We start from the raw sequence: 15910 nt of genomic DNA, 5'->3' as shown, positions 1-15910 counted from the left end.
GATTGTGCTAAGTTTGGAGACCAAATTCAAGAAATGAAGTGTGAAACAGTGGATCCCACAGGAACTCTGCCAGCCAATCACCTTATTCACATAGGATTCCAAAAACCCTCTCACACAGGGATAAAGTCACAGAGCCCTCAGTGACCGCCCTGCCAGCTGCCCCCTGTTTTATAATGAAGGGGATGCAGCCCAGGTGCCTGTGCTGAGGACAGATGTGGCAGTACACTTGAGGGACAGAGCAGATGCCTTAGGTCCCAGGACATTTAGGGCTTTCCGGGTCATAACCAACACTTTAAACTCTACCCGTAGGCCAATGGGATAACTGGCTTGAGAGCAGCTGTGCTGAGAAGGGTCAGGAAGATGTGGTGGATCACAACCTCCATGTGAGTCAGCAATGTGATGATGTCACAGAAAAGGCCAATGGAATTTTAGGTTGCATTAACAGAAGCATAGCATGCAAGTCACGGGAGGTGACAATACCACTCTACTCAGCGCTGGTTAGGCCTCAGCTGGAGTACTGTGTCCAATTTTGGTTACCAGTATATAGAAGGGATGTAGAGAAACTGGAAAGGATCCAGAGGTGAGAAACAAAGATGATCGAAGGGATGGAATGCAGCCATATGAGCGAAGGCTGAAGGAACTAGGTATGTTTAGTTTGGACAAGAGGAGATTAAGGGGGAGATATGAAAGCTGTCTTCAGATATTTGAAAGGTTGCCATAAAAAAGATGGAGAAAAGTTGTTCTCTCTTGCCACAGAGGACAGTGCAAGTGGCGATGGGTTCAAACCACCACGCAGCAGATTTAGATTAAAGCTCAGGAAAAAACTTAATAACTGTCAGAACAGTAGGACAATGGAACAGATGCCTAGGGAGGTTGTGGAAGCTCCTTCACTGGAGGTTTTCAAAAGGAGGCTGGACAGAGCTACCTGTCTTGGATGGTTTAGACACAACAAATCCTGCATCCTGGCATGGGGTTAGACTGACCCTTGCGGACCCTTCTAACCCTATGGCTCTGTGACTCTATTCTATGATCTTGAAGAAACAAAAGCCTGGGGATCAGTGACAGGCATAGGTGGTTCTTTTATGCATTTAAAACCTTGGCAATTCGAAAACTCTTTGCCACTAAAATACTGATTTAACTGAAACTCTCCACCCCACTTCAGCACAAGAAGAAAAGAAATGTATGAAAAGAAACTTGCATTGAATTCCAAATGCAGTGCAACTGTATAGTACCTAAGTGTTTGCAATGGAATGTCATGCATCCTCAGAGGACATAAAAGAGATCTCATTTTCTTCTTCTTGCACAGGAATGACGAGGGAACAAAGGACTAGTCCTGGCAGAGAAACTTCATGCCAAAAAGGGAGCAGCAAACCTTCACAGTTCAGCGTCTGTGCAGTTCCACTAATGTCATGAAGAGACAAAATGAGCAGACTTGCCAGAAGCTGGGCAGCAAAGCCTGCAAACCTTGCCTGCCTTGTATCAACAGAGAACAAACAATGGGCTAGGAAGTGAAGCAGACTGGCTGGTGCTAGGGACTGGCACCCATGGCAAGCACACCCAGCTCTATCCAGCACCCATTCCCTATGTCTATCCCCTTCCTTAGCTCCTTAACAAGCTGACCCCACAGCGCCAAATGTCACCCAAGGCTAACCTGTGCAGCAACAAGTCCACTGCTGCACACCCCATCCCCCTCCACGTCCTTCCCGACCCCGCTTCCCATTTCCACCCTGTGCCAGTGCCAGAGCCGGGGATGCCATTGAATGAAATAATCCCCACACAGACCACCGGGACAATCCATAGGCCAAGTCTGGAAGGCATTTTGGGATGCAGCTGGAGGACAGGGGCTGTCTACACCATCATTAGCTCCCCCTTCTGTCATGTGTAACATTATTATTTGCAGTTAGAGCCCCAACCTGAGACCGGGACTCCATTCTGTTAGGCCCGGTACAAATACATGGGGAGGGACAGGCCTGGCCCTCAAGAGCTTAATCTAAATGGTGAAGCCACAAAAGGACTTAGGCGCTCAACTACCACTTTCGATCTTCAACCCTCCTGCTCAGCTGCTGTCCAACCCTGCAGGCTCCTCAAGTCACTTGGTGCCTAAATTTTCACCATGATGGTTTGGCAGCTGGGCCCCGACCCTGCTGTCCCAGACCCTGCCCGGAAGCTCAGCACCTATCTCACACGTCCCATCGGATCCTCAAACGAGGCCTTGGCCTGCTGATCTTGGCTGCTGGACCCAGTCCAGGAGTTGTGCCTAACTCCCACAAAAACGTGTGCAGGGGTGGAAGAAGAGGAGGAGGAGGAGGTGGACAACTCTCTTATCGCTATTAGCCCAGCAGTCAGGGCTCTCTCCTGAGAGGTGGGAAACCTTAATTCTAATCCCTTGTCCACATCAGTTGGGCGGGGGCGGGCGGACATTCACTCAGAGTGCTGGGCTAGAGTTTATTAGGGAGATCTCCTCCTCCACCCCACCCCCCATGCTGAGCATTGCAATGCCGGTGTCCTGTTGTGGACTGAGCCTGAAGTGACTTGCCCAGGATCACAGAGCAGACCAGTGCCCCCTTTAGCATTACATATGCCTCTCAGACACCTTTACATTGTCTTCCTTCGCCCAAAGCAGCCGTTTTCACACAGAGAGAGCATGTGATATTAGTCTTCCCTCCCCCAGTGGGGTAGAAGAATTATACTTCATTGCTTTAAGACTTTGGACCTACATACTAGATTAGGACTAATGTTTTTAATGATCAGCAGGATTAACATCCTAGTTGCTCATATTAGTTCTTTAATGCACTTGGTTTAAACAAAATCCCCAAATGCTATCAATTAACTCTGAGAGAGTAACAGTCGATACCCATGAAGCTTAAGCAGGCCAGGGAACAAAGATGGGAGAAAAAAATGAACAAAAAGGAGGAAGAGCACTGTTTTGTCTTTTGCTCTTTGTACAAATGATCAAAACTTTTCAGATGTGAATTAAGCATCATTGTCATTTACAGTCTGTTCAGGAACTTGCATCGGTGAAAATAGTGATCTTAGCATTCCCACTGTTTGTGATAAATTAGGTGAATTGACACAGAATATTTGGGGCATTTAGAATGGGCATACATAGTCCAGAGTAGTCAACATGGATTCACTGCCACAGAGACATTGGCTAGTGTGGGGGGGTAGCTCAGTGGTTTGAGCATTGACTTGCTAAACCTAGGGTTGTGAATTCAATCCCTGAGGGGGCCATTTAGGGGCCTAGGTCAAAAATCTGTCTGGGGACTAGCCCTGCTTTAACCAAAGGGTTGGACTAAATGGCCTCCTGGGGTCTCTTCCAACCCTGATATTCTACAATATGTAGTGTTTGCTGACCTCCTTGCCATCTTTTTAAAATAGAGAAAGAACAAGTTAAAAATTTCTTAGACAAGTTAGATGTCTTCAAGTCACCAGGGCCTGATGAAATACATCCTAGAATATTCAAGGAGCTGACTGAGGAGATATCTGAGCCATTAGCAATTATCTTTAAAAAGTCATGGAAGATGGGAGAGATTCCAGAAGACTGGAAAAGGGCAAATATAGTGTTTGTCTATAAAAAGGGAAATAAGGACAACCAGGGGAATTACAGACCAGTCAGCTTCACTTCTGTACCCAGAAAGATAATGGAGCAAATAATTAAGCAATCAATTTGCAAACATCTAGAAGATAATAAGGTGATAAATAACACTCAGCCTGGATTTGTCAAGAACAAATTGTGTCAAACCAACCTGATGGCTTTCTTTGAAAGGGTAACAAGCCTTGTGGATAGGGGGAAGTGGTAGTTGTGGTATATCTTGACTTTAGTAAAGCTTTTGATACTGTCTTGCATGACCGAGAAAGCGGGACAATCAGCGAGTTATCTTAAGTGCCTATACACAAATGCAAGAAGCCTGGGGAACAAGCAGGGAGAACTAGAAGTCCTGGCACAGTCAGGGAATTATGATGTAATTGGAATAACAGAGACTTGGTGGGATAACTCACATGATTGGAGTACTGTCATGGATGGATATAAACTGTTCAGGAAGGACAGGGAGGGCAGAAAAGGTGGGGGAGTTGCGTTGTATGTAAGAGAGCAGTATGACTGCTCAGAGCTCCGGTATGAAACTGCAGAAAAACCTGAGTGTCTCTGGATTAAATTTAGAAGTATGAACAACAAGGGTAATGTCGTGGTGGGAGTCTGCTACAGACCACCAGACCAGGAGGATGTGGTGGAAAAGGCTTTCTTCCAGCAACTAACAGAAGTTGCTAGATCACAGGCCCTGGTTCTCATGGGTGACTTTAATCACCCCGATATCTGCTGGGAGAGCAATACAGCGGTGCACAGACAATCCAGGAAGTTTCTGGAAAGTGTAGGGGACAATTTCCTGGTGCAAGTGCTGGAGGAACCAACTAGGGGAAAAGCTCTTCTTGACCTGCTGCTCACAAACAGGGAAGAAATAGTAGAGGAAGCAATAGTGGATGGGAACCTGGGAGGCAGTGACCATGAGATGGTCGAGTTCAGGATCCTGACACAAAGAAGAAAGGAGAGCAGTAGAACAGAGACCCTGGACTTCAGAAAAGCAGACTTTGACTCCCTCAGGGAACTGATGGGCAAGGTCCCCTGGGAGAATACCATGATGGGGAAAGGAGTCGAGGAAAGCTGGCTGTATTTTAAAGAAACCTTATTGAGGTTGCAGGAACAAACCATCCCGATGTGTAGGAAGAAAAGTAAATATGGCAGGCGACCAGCTTGGCTTAACAGTGAAATCCTTGCTCGTCTTAAACACAAAAAAAAAGCTTACAAGAAGTGGAAGATTGGACAAATAACCAGGGAGGAGTATAAAAGTATTGCTCAGGCATGCAGGTGTGAAATTAGGAAGGCCAAATCACACTTGGAGTTGCAGCTAGCTGGAGATGTTAGGAGTAACAAGAAGGGTTTCTTTAGGTATGTTAGCAACAGGAAGAAAGTCAAGGAAAGTGTGGGCCCCTTGCTGAATGAGCGAGGGAACCTAGTGACGGAGGATGTGGAGAAAGCTAGTGTACTCAATGCTTTTTTTGCTCTGTCTTCACAGACAAGGTCAGCTCCCAGACAGCTGCACTCTGCAGCACGGTATGGAGAGGAGGTGACCAGCTCTCTGTGGAGAAAGAAGTAGTTCAGGACTATTTAGGAAAGCTGGACGAGCAAAAGTCCATGGGGCCAGATGCACTGCATCCGAGGGTGCTAAAGGAGTTGGCCGATGAGACTGCAGAGCCATTGGCCATTATCTTTGAAAAATCATGGCGATCGGGGGAGGTCCCGGATGACTGGAAAAAAGCTAATGTAGTGCCCATCTTTAAAAAAGGGAAGAAGGAAGATCCAGGGAACTACAGGCCAGTCAGTCTCACCTCAGTCCCTGGAAAAATCATGGAACAGGTCCTCAAGGAATCAATCCTGAACCACTTAAAGGAGGGGAAAGTGCTCAGGAAGAGGCAGCATGGATTCACCAAGGGCAAGTCATGCCTGACTAACCTAATTGCCTTCTATGGTGAGATAACCGGCTCTGTGGATGAGGGGAAAGCAGTGGATGTGCTATTTCTGGACTTTAGCAAAGCTTTTGATACAGTCTCCCACAGTATTCTTGCCAGCAAGTTAAAGAAGTCTGGGCTGGATGAATGGACGGTAAGGTGGATAGAAAACTGGCTAGATGGTCGGGCTCAACAGGTAGTGATCAATGGTTCCATGTCTAGTTGGCAGCCGGTATCAAGTGGAGTGCCCCAAGGGTCGGTGCTGGGGCCGGTTTTATTCAATATCTTCATTAACGATCTGGAGGATGGTGTGGACTGCACCCTTAGCAAGTTTGCAGATGACACTAAATTGGGAGGAGTGGTTGATACGCTGGAGGGTAGGGATAGGATACAGAGGGACCTAGACAAATTAGAGGATTGGGCCAAAAGAAATATGATGAGGTTCAACAAGGACAAGTGCAGAGTCCTGCACTTAGGACGGAAGAATCCCATGCACTGTTACAGACTACGGACCAAATGGCTGGGCAGCAGTTCTGCAGAAACGGACCTAGGGGTTACGGTGGACAAAAAGCTGAATATGAGTCAACAGTGTGCCCTTGTTGCCAAGAAGGCTAATGGCATTTTGGGTTGTATAAGTAGGGGCATTTCCAGCAGATCGCGGGATGTGATCATTCCCCTCTACTCAGCACTGGTGAGGCCTCATTTGGAGTACTGTGTCCAGTTTTGGGCCCCACACTACAAGAAGGATGTGGATAAATTGGAGAGAGTCCAGCAGAGGGCAACAAAAATGATTAGGGGGCTGGAGCACATGACTTATGAGGAGAGGCTGAGGGAACTGGGATTGTTTAGTCTGCAGAAGAGAAGAATGAGGGGGGATTTGATAGCTGCTTTCAACTACCTGAAAGGGGGTTCCAAAGAGGATGGATCTAGACTGTTCTCAGTGGTAGAAGATGACAGAACAAGGAGTAATGATCTCAAGTTGCAGAGGGGGAGGTTTAGGTTGGACATTAGGAAAAACTTTTTCACTAGTAGGGTGGTGAAGAACTGGAATGGGTTACCTAGGGAGGTAGTGGAATCTCCTTCCTTAGAGGTTTTTAAGGTCAGGCTTGACAAAGCCCTGGCTGGGATGATTTAGTTGGGTTTGGTCCTGCTTTGAGCAGGGGGTTGGACTGGATGACCTCCTGAGGTCTCTTCCAGCCCTGAGATTCTATGATTCTATGACCTTCTCATAAACAAACTAGAGAAATGCTACCTACGTGGAGCTATTATAAGGTGGGTGCAAAACTGGTTGGAAAACCATTCCCAGAGAGTAGTTATCAGTGGTTCACGGTCATGCTGGAAGGGCATATCAAGTGGGGTCCCACAGGCATCAGTTCTGGGTGAAGTTCTGTTCAATATCTTCATCAATGATTTAGATAATGGCATAGAGAGTACACTTCTAAAGTGTGTGGATGATAACGAGATGGGGGTCGGGGATTGCAAGTGCTGTGAAGGATAGGATTATAATTCAAAATGAGCTGGACAAACTGGAGAAACGGTCTGAGGTAAATAGGATGAAATTCAATAAGGACAAATGCAAAGTACTCTACTTATGAAGGAATAATCAGCTGCACACATACAAAGTGGGAAACAACTGCCTAGGAAAGAGTACTGTGGAAATGGATCTGGGGGTCATAGTGGACTAAAAGGTAAATATGAGTCAACAGTGTAACGCTGTTGCAAAAAAAGCGAACATCATTCTGGGATGTATTAGCAGGAGTGTTGTAAGCAAAACACGAGAAGTAATTCTTCCACTTTACTCCACACTGATTAGATCCCAACTGGAGTATGGTGTCCAGTTCTGGGAGACACCTTTCAGGAAGGATGTGGACAAATTGGAGAAAGTCCAGAGAAGAGCAACAAAAATAATTAATGGTCTAGAAAATATAACCTATGAGGGAAGATTGAAAACATTGGGTTTGTTTAGTCTGGAAAAGAGAAGACTGAGAGGGGACATGATAATATTTTTCAAGTACATAAAGTACATAAAAAGTTGTTACAAGGAGGAGGAAGAAAATTTTTTCTTCTTAACCTCTGAGGATAGGACAAGAAGCAATGGGCTTAAATTGCAGCAAGGGAGGTTTACATTGGACATTAGGAAAAACTTCCTGTCAGGGTAGTTAAGCACTGGAATGAATTGCTTAGGGAGGTTGTGAAATCTCCATCATTGGAGATTTTAAAGAGCAGGTTAGACAAACACCTGTCAGGAATGGTCTAGATAAATACTTAGTCCAGCCATGAGAGCAGGGGACTGGGCTTGATGACCTCTCGAGGTCCCTTCCAGTCCTACAATTCTATGATTTGTGTATCAATTACTGGCCACCCCACAAAACTCTTGGGAAGGACATCTACTTTTACAGTCACCAAATGGTCTGCATGTAAATTCATGGTGAACATGTGACCTAAGATTCATAGAAGAACTCTGGTGCTACATGCTGGAAATGGCTGTGTGTGTGCATAAGTCCATCCATTCAGCGTAACGTCAGACATATTAGCCAACTCAAGATCATTAGGTTTGCATTGGAGCCTGGCATTTGTCCTGGACAAGGATTCAACTTGTGCCATATAGAACATAGCCACTGTCTCTGGTCCCATTCAGTATCCTGCTGTTTACAATTGCAAGAAGTCTGCATTCTCTTGTTGGTTGGTGCCCTTGAACTGGATAGCGTAACAGTAAGCACCCAAGAATATTGCCCATCTCTATAACTGTGCTGCAGCCATCACTGTTTCTCCTTTCTTTGGCTTAAAATTTCACCCTAGTAGTTGATGATCTGTGACCAGATAGTTTTCCAGGAGATATTGGCAAATCTCTAACTCCCCAGACTAAACTCAGAGTTCTCTATCAAATTGAGCATAGTTGCAATCTGCAGAGGCAATAGGACTTTCAGTAAGCTCTTCCATCAGATGAGAAATTATTATTCCTATTCCATATGGAGAAGCATCACAAGCTACCGTCACAAGCACAGATGAATTGCAGCGTGCCTGAACCCTTTCAAATGCTGTTAGCTTCTTGGCCTCATCAAAATCCATGGTGCGCTGGGGACCAACACCACTTCTGCCCATTTTGTGTCAGCTTATTTGGAGGATGTAACACTGTCACTATGTTAGGTAGGAAGCTATGGTAATAGCGGATCATTGCCAGAAAGGAGCATAATGGGGACAAATTTGTGTCTGAGGTGCCCTAAGGACAGCTTCATCTTTGTCTTGTGATTTAAGCAACCCATCTCTATCAATGGTCTGATCTGGTCCTCACTCTCTATCTGTAGATAGACTTGGGCTACGTCAACCTTGGAGAAATGTTTACCACCAGCTAATGGGCAAATCTCTCCTCTGTTCTAGGTCAGGGATACTGGCGTGCGTGCAATACTGGTCTAAGGATAACCTTGAAATCACCCCAGGTGTGGACCCTATTGTTTTTTTCATTATTGGCACTGTAAGGATGCTCCACTTACTCCAGTTAACTTTGAATATCATTCCTGAGTCCTGTAAGTGCTGAAGTTTGCTGCATTGCAAGAGGTGATGGACAAATTTTTGACAATTTAGGAATTGGTTCTTTTCAAGCATAGATTTTGCTTTCCAATATTTTAAGGTTCTGATACCATCCTGGAAGACATCAGCCACCTTATTAAAAAGTTCAGCTCCTTTTTGTTTTATGCTGGAGTTCATGAAACCTGCAGGCATTTTATGATTTGTCAGTGCAGGTGAGTCCCTCTCAGACATTCTCTGCCAAATAATGCATGAGCCCCTCGCTTCACAATATAGAGGTTTAGCATAGGCCGTTTACATGTACGTTACCTTCACTGTAATAGCAACCAGTGAATCAAGGACTTTTAGCAGTACTGAGGTTTTCTGCTACTTCATCTTGCTATGTAGCCTCTGATAATTGTGTGAAATTGCAGAAAACAGCAGACACTGTACTGAGCTCCATTTAAAAATCTTATGCCTTCCTCTTGTTTTTTTAAAAAGTCCAAACACCACTTCATTTATTGTCTTCGGAATGAAAGAGCTGTAGAAACACTACAGCGTTCTCAGTGGACTCCATGTTGTCAAGAGTGACTTGATCACACTCTATAAGTACTGACATGAGGAATAGAAAATTGATAACAGAGGGCTCTTCAATCTAGCAGACGATGGCATAACAAGATCCAATGGCTGGAAGTTGAAGCTAAACAAATTCATAGAGCCCTGCACGGAGACAACATTTGTATCCGCATCCAATCCACAAAAATGGTCCATGGATATCTGCAGCCTGCGGATATACATGAATATAAAGCAGATATCTGCAGATTTGCAGGGCTCCACAAGTTCAGATTAAAAATAAGGCAGGGGGTTTTAACAGTGAGGGTAATTAACCACTAGAACAAAGTATTAAGGGTGGTGGCAGACTCTCCATCACTGGCAATTTTTAAATCAAGACTGGATGTTTTTTTACAAGATCTACTCTAGTTCAAAGACATTCCCATTAGATGCTACTGCTATGCTTTGGCTTTTATATATCAGTAACAGGTTAGCATCTGGTCACAATCTATAGTTCTATTGATAAATCCCATCAACATTCAACAGCATTAAATACACAATGCACTTAAATTTGAAGTGCATATCTAAGCCCCTACACTGCAAAACTTAAGCACAATGCTTAACTTTACTTACATAAGTAGTCCTATTGATGCTATGAGTAAAGTTAAGCATGTGCTTAAGTGTTTGCAGGATTGGGGACTTACACTTTCTGGAGTGCTGAATATACAGAAGTTATTTTTTAAGCATACCCCCATTTTGTCTGACCCACGTATTGATCCCAGTTTTTATGCAGTTACAGTAACAATTACTTCAGCAGACATCCAGAACAATTATATGCAAGCTACAAAAGTGCCCACATTTTGATTTTAGCACATGTTTAATATTTGATCTGATATGTGCAATAAATGACTTTTATTGCATGCAGTAATTAATTTTATTCACTGATATTTATGTGTGAAATTAAATATTTCATACATTCATTAATTTTATAATTTTAGAACCCAGCCACTCTAAGGTGCACTAATCAACTTTTCCATTTGTGTGAAAGCTAATTCTTTAATGGGTAGTAATAATTTTCTCTGCATAATGAGTCACGATACGTGCCCTGAATCCTGATTCCTTTAAATGTAGACCCATCTTTTTATCAACTTCAACAATATTGTCTTGCGCTTGTATTCACTGAAATTGATTAATCCCTTCAGCACCCTCCCCTCACTTCAATCTCTAACTAGATTAATCAGATCCTAAAATGGTTTTGCCTTAATAAGTTTCTTGTTTTTACCATGCGTTCATCCCCAAGTGCTCTTGTTCATCTGTCATATATTCAGACATCTTGTTTGATCAGGAGCATTATAGATATCTCTCTATCCCAACAGCGTGAGAACAGTTTAAGGCATTGGATGGGGAATCAGGGGAGTTCAATAGCTCGCTCTGTCATACGCCCTGGGTGACCCTGAGCAAGTCTCTAAGGCTCCATTTACACGGTCAGTTAGGGGAGTGAGTCCCCTGCTCATGTATACACCCTTGTGCTAGTATAAATAGCAGTATAGCCGTGATAGCGCGGGTAGCAGCAGCGGAGGTACCGCTGAGCCGTACCAAGAACAAACCTGCCTGAAACCGGAGGGGATGTACGCAGCACAGCTCAGCCGCACTACCACGGCTAGGGTGCTATTTATCCTCATGTTAGCTTGCTAAGAGCTAGAGGGAGTACATGCACATGAGCAGGAGAATCACACCCTTCACTCACAGTGCGGCTACAAACTAAGGGTGGGAGTTTCAGAGCTCTCGGCATTGGCCCAGTTCCACTCCCATTGGCTGCACTGAGCCCCTTAGAAAATATATGTCCCATAATGAAACAACCACAGCAGTGTATCTGCACACATCATTTACATCCGAATACCCATAAAAGGGAAAAAGCTAGTGGGGGTCCACCAGGGTCATAACAGAGCAGGAGAAGGGACTGCAGAAAAGGCAGGAAAGATCTAGCAAAAGATGTGGTGTGGACTGAGGATGGACCTTAACTGTTCCATCTCCTCAATCATATTACATCATATTTTTTCAACAGAGACACGTCAAAGAGGAGATTGCTCACTCAGAGAAATTAAAACTGACTGTCAAAGCGGGAACCGTGTTCCAAATCATCTACCACCTTCCTGCCAGGAAAAAACAAACCAGCGCTCCGTGTCCATCACTCTCCTGTACTCCCAACATTTGAAAAATAAAGAAAGATCATTAATTATTGGTTAGAAAATAAAATGCAACCTCAACACACAAGCAGATGGGTTTTAACAACTCTGGGGTGTCTTTCTAAAGAGTTCCCTCCTCGCATATGCTTTCCATGCTCTCATCTGATCCTCTTGCAAGTAGCCACCTGGAGATAGTGCAACTAATATAGTAAGCTCCATCCTCCTGAGCCCAAACAAAACCTTTGTGGCTGCAAACAACAGAATGGAACATACATATACAACACTGGGGAGAGCAGCTAGGACCTTTGTCCCCAGAAGTACAGGCCTTCAAGGTTTATATCCTGTGTAGATTTGCCACTAGGGGGTGACACAGTCACATATACCTAAAAGCATGTCACCTTCCCTCCACTAGATAGTGGTAAATATGAACCACAGTAGACAGCATACTGCAAAAGAGGCTACGTGGCCTAAGCGAAACCAGTGGGGCTAAAAGGTAGGGAACTTGACTATAACTCAGGGAACTTGGGTTCTATTCCTGGCTCTTCCATTGGCCTGCTGTGAGACCTTGGGCAAGTCGCTTGATTCCTCTGTGCCTCATTTTCTCCAGCTGTAAAGTGGGGATAATGATACCAAAGAGCAGTTTGAGATTATCTGTGCTCTATAAGAACTAGGTATTATCAGCTGACTCCTGCATTCAGAGACAAAAGATGCATATGTGGAGCATTTGGTCTTATCCTTGGAAATCTGGCCCTGTGCAATCTGGAATCCTAGAATTGATGGCAGAGCTATTGCAGTAGCTTGGATGACTATTGCAGGATACGACATGTCTTTTAACAAGGGATGAGTCAGCAGGCTCATATGAAATGATTTGCACATCTTCACTCTTGCAGCACATACTCACAGCAAACTATGGTTCCCTTTTCCCCTGGAGGTAACCACTGAGCTGGTTGTTCTGCTTCTTTTACATGCTTTGCCTTCTGCAAGTTTTATTAGGCCTGGTCGTTTCACTAGCAGTACTGTATCTATGGACTTCAGTTACCAACTGCAACAACAAGCTGCAGGTGCAAGTCTGTGATTTGAATTTTTCACGTGTGTTGATGTGGGGAGCTAACTTATGCAGGGCCCTGTGCAGAGCTGCTTGGCTCATAATTAGAGCTATGCTCATACCCTCTGGTTTTTGTTTTGGGTTCAAATAGCCAAAAATTCAACACAAAACTCCACCAAAATGATGAAGTTTTGTTTGGATACAATCAGACCAAATCCCCAAGTTTATTATCATTTCCATCTCAAACACAATAATTCATCTCATGTTTTCTAGAAAAAAAAAATCAAAGCAGATTCACTCAAAGTCTGCTAACTGCAACAAATCTGGGAGCAAACCTAATACAAGCACTGGGGTCTGTCACGAAACTGGGAAACAGGCGAGGCTGACCTGATTTCCAGTTCTGCACAACTTTGCTCAAAAGCTAATTCTTTCTCTGTGCTGCTTTGTGTGTAGCACTGGAATTGAATAAAACATACCCCCAGATAATTAATGAAGATATATAGCAAAAGTAGCTAGGGCAGGGAATGTGTCATAAAAATATCTTTTGTGTTGCAAATAAAATCTCTTTTGGAAGTTTGGTCTGCTAGGAAGGAGTGTCTCCTGTTATAAGAGGCTCTATAAAAGAACGACGGCTGTATATAGTTAATCGAATGAGCACCATCTACTGGTACATAAGAATAGGGAGCATTGTGCAGAAGTTGTTAGGTTCATTAGAGTTGTTATGCCCCACAAATGGCTTCCAGTGTGCAGCTCTAAACATGCACCTCCCTCTACAAAGCTACACCGTAGTAGCAACCTGGGGGAAATAATCCAAAGGAGGCGCATCATTAGCAAGACACCAACACTCATTACAAGCTCTGCACAGAGAGAGGATGTTTGTTCAGAGGCTGGCTATTCTGCCCACATCTCTGAGCTAGATGTGACAGCCAATAGCCCTGCACGGCCATGAGTGCATTGTTTAGCGAGTGCACTGGGGGACAGGGATTTTTCATTTCATACACCATTTGCAACAAGCGGTAGTGATTTCACAGGCATCATTGAGCTCTGGAGAGCTAATGATAAAGCAAAGCATTTGTTGTTCTTTTGAAAGCTCTGTGTGTTGAAGGCCAGTACCCAGCTAGGGCAGCTTGGTCCACTGGGGACTGCCTGTCAAATGATCGTTACTTTCAGTGCACCTCACTGGTGACAAAGGCATTTATCATAAGTTTGTAAATACACAGGGACTATCAGAGCATGTGAAATATATTACGTTGGTTTGTAAATCTTGGCCTGTCTAAGGGCTGGCTCATTCCGTGTTTCCTGACACTGATTTTGCAGTGTTGCCATACTCTGAGCATAAGTCAGGCCTCAAATGACTATCGAGACTGGCTCAAAAATCATGATTTTCTTTTAAAATAATACATTTTAGGTTATTTTTATTTGCAGTTGATTTTTTGGCACTTTAGGTCACATTTGGCTCATGTTTTGAAGCTTTTCTTCACAACCAGGAGGCCTAAGACATTTTTTTAAAATGAAAACTGAGGTTCTCTCCTAATCACATGACTCCAGGAGCTGGAGCTATATGAAAGACATTGAATATCACAAGACTTGGGTGAGTTGGCAACAGCATGAACCCATCAACACTAGTCTTTTATGGTTAATATAGTGAAAAAAGAAGAAATAGTAGGAAATGTGTTGTGTTTGAACCTTCCCTAATTGCTAGCTTAGCATATTTCTGGAAGTCCACATACATTATGCTCACCAGGGACCAGGGGGTCAACATACTACACCTATGAACGAGGATTAGAAACTGAGACTCTGTGAATGATAAACTAAAAGCCTTTACTACTCAAGTCAAATGAAAAGTGATATTAATTTTCCTTGGTGTTAAGGGACTGATTCCCCACTCTGTTATTAAATCAGTAACATTAATGTATCCTCGAGTAATGCTATCATGAATCAGGCCCCTAAGCTTTTTATCTCCTACAAGGTCCATAGGCTGCTCTAATTTATGCTGAAGGCCAGCCAGGCCTACATCCAGCCAAGGATCAGGTGACCACAAGAGCCACTTTTGTGTCTCCTTGGCCACCTGAGCTTGTGTTGTGAGCTTCTTAGCTATAGCCAAGGATCTGGGGCCAAGACTTAAGAAAGTTAGGGGCCTTTTCAAGAGTGCTGAACACCCACAACTGAGGCTAGATACTTAATATTCCTTGGCACCCAACAGTGCTCCGTGAGGACAACTGAGTGCTGAGCACTTTTGAAAATCTGACCAAAGTTGTTTAGGTGCCTCAATGGGGAGCTCTGGGATGGCTGCTGAAAACCTGGCCCCTAAATTTAGAAAAGTGCTGAGCACCCAGCAACTCTAGTTAACTTCTAGAGAAAAAATAGGTGCTCAGCACTTCAGAATATCAGGCCATTTATTTAGAATCCTAAATATGGAGTCTATTTTTGACAGTATTGGCCTGCATGATTATTTTTCTTTTGTGCCAGGATGCCTGTATCCTATGTCTAAATCTTGAGCAATTTTCTCGGCATCAGCTGTACTTTGTATGAGATTAGCCATACAACTTTCCAGGAGACTGCTGCCTGAAATACCTCCAGTTCAAAAGTCAATTGGTGATGCTGCGGCAGGTGCTTTTTCTATCAAATGAAATTACTGACACTTCCTAAAACTGTAGTGTGAGAGTGCTTCCCACTTGCGAGGTGATTTCTGTGAACTTGGTAATAATATAGCCCAAGGTACAGCTAACGATCTTGGGTTATTAGAATGAAAATACTAATTACACCTCTACCCCAATATAACACGAACTCGGATATAGCGTGGTAAAGCAGAGCTCCAGGGGGGGTGGGGTGGGCTGCGCGTTCTGGTGGATCAAAGCAAGTTCAATATAACACAGTTTCACCTATAACGCGGTAAGATTTTTTGGCTCCCGAGGACAGCGTTATAGCACGGTAGAGGTGTATATAAAACAAATTAAGTGAAAGAAGCAAAAATAGAAAAGTCAAAATGAGATGTGAAACTTTAGAATCACTCTAAATAAATTTATTGGAATGTCCTTCCCCTCCCATCATTGGCCTTTCATCCTGCCTCAGTTTCCATTCTCCCTCTTCTCCCCAGAATAACAACTCTATTTTTGTTTTC

At 43.9% G+C, this 15910-nt stretch overlaps 1 long non-coding RNA gene across 1 annotated transcript; it reads left to right on the top strand.

Moving 5' to 3' along the window:
- The first annotated feature begins 500 nt into the window (after positions 1-500).
- LOC120406947 lies at positions 501-11817 on the top strand. Its single transcript, XR_005599684.1, has 4 exons — positions 501-644; positions 1307-2362; positions 8881-9242; positions 11624-11817. It is a non-coding gene; the product is annotated as an uncharacterized LOC120406947 (long non-coding RNA).
- The last annotated feature ends 4093 nt before the right edge of the window (positions 11818-15910 follow it).

This window comes from Mauremys reevesii, linkage group 5 (assembly GCF_016161935.1).
Source record: "Mauremys reevesii isolate NIE-2019 linkage group 5, ASM1616193v1, whole genome shotgun sequence".
In the NCBI taxonomy this organism is placed as follows: domain Eukaryota; kingdom Metazoa; phylum Chordata; order Testudines; family Geoemydidae; genus Mauremys; species Mauremys reevesii.
Note: the sequence above shows the minus strand (reverse complement) of the source record. Positions and strands in the feature narration are given on the sequence as shown.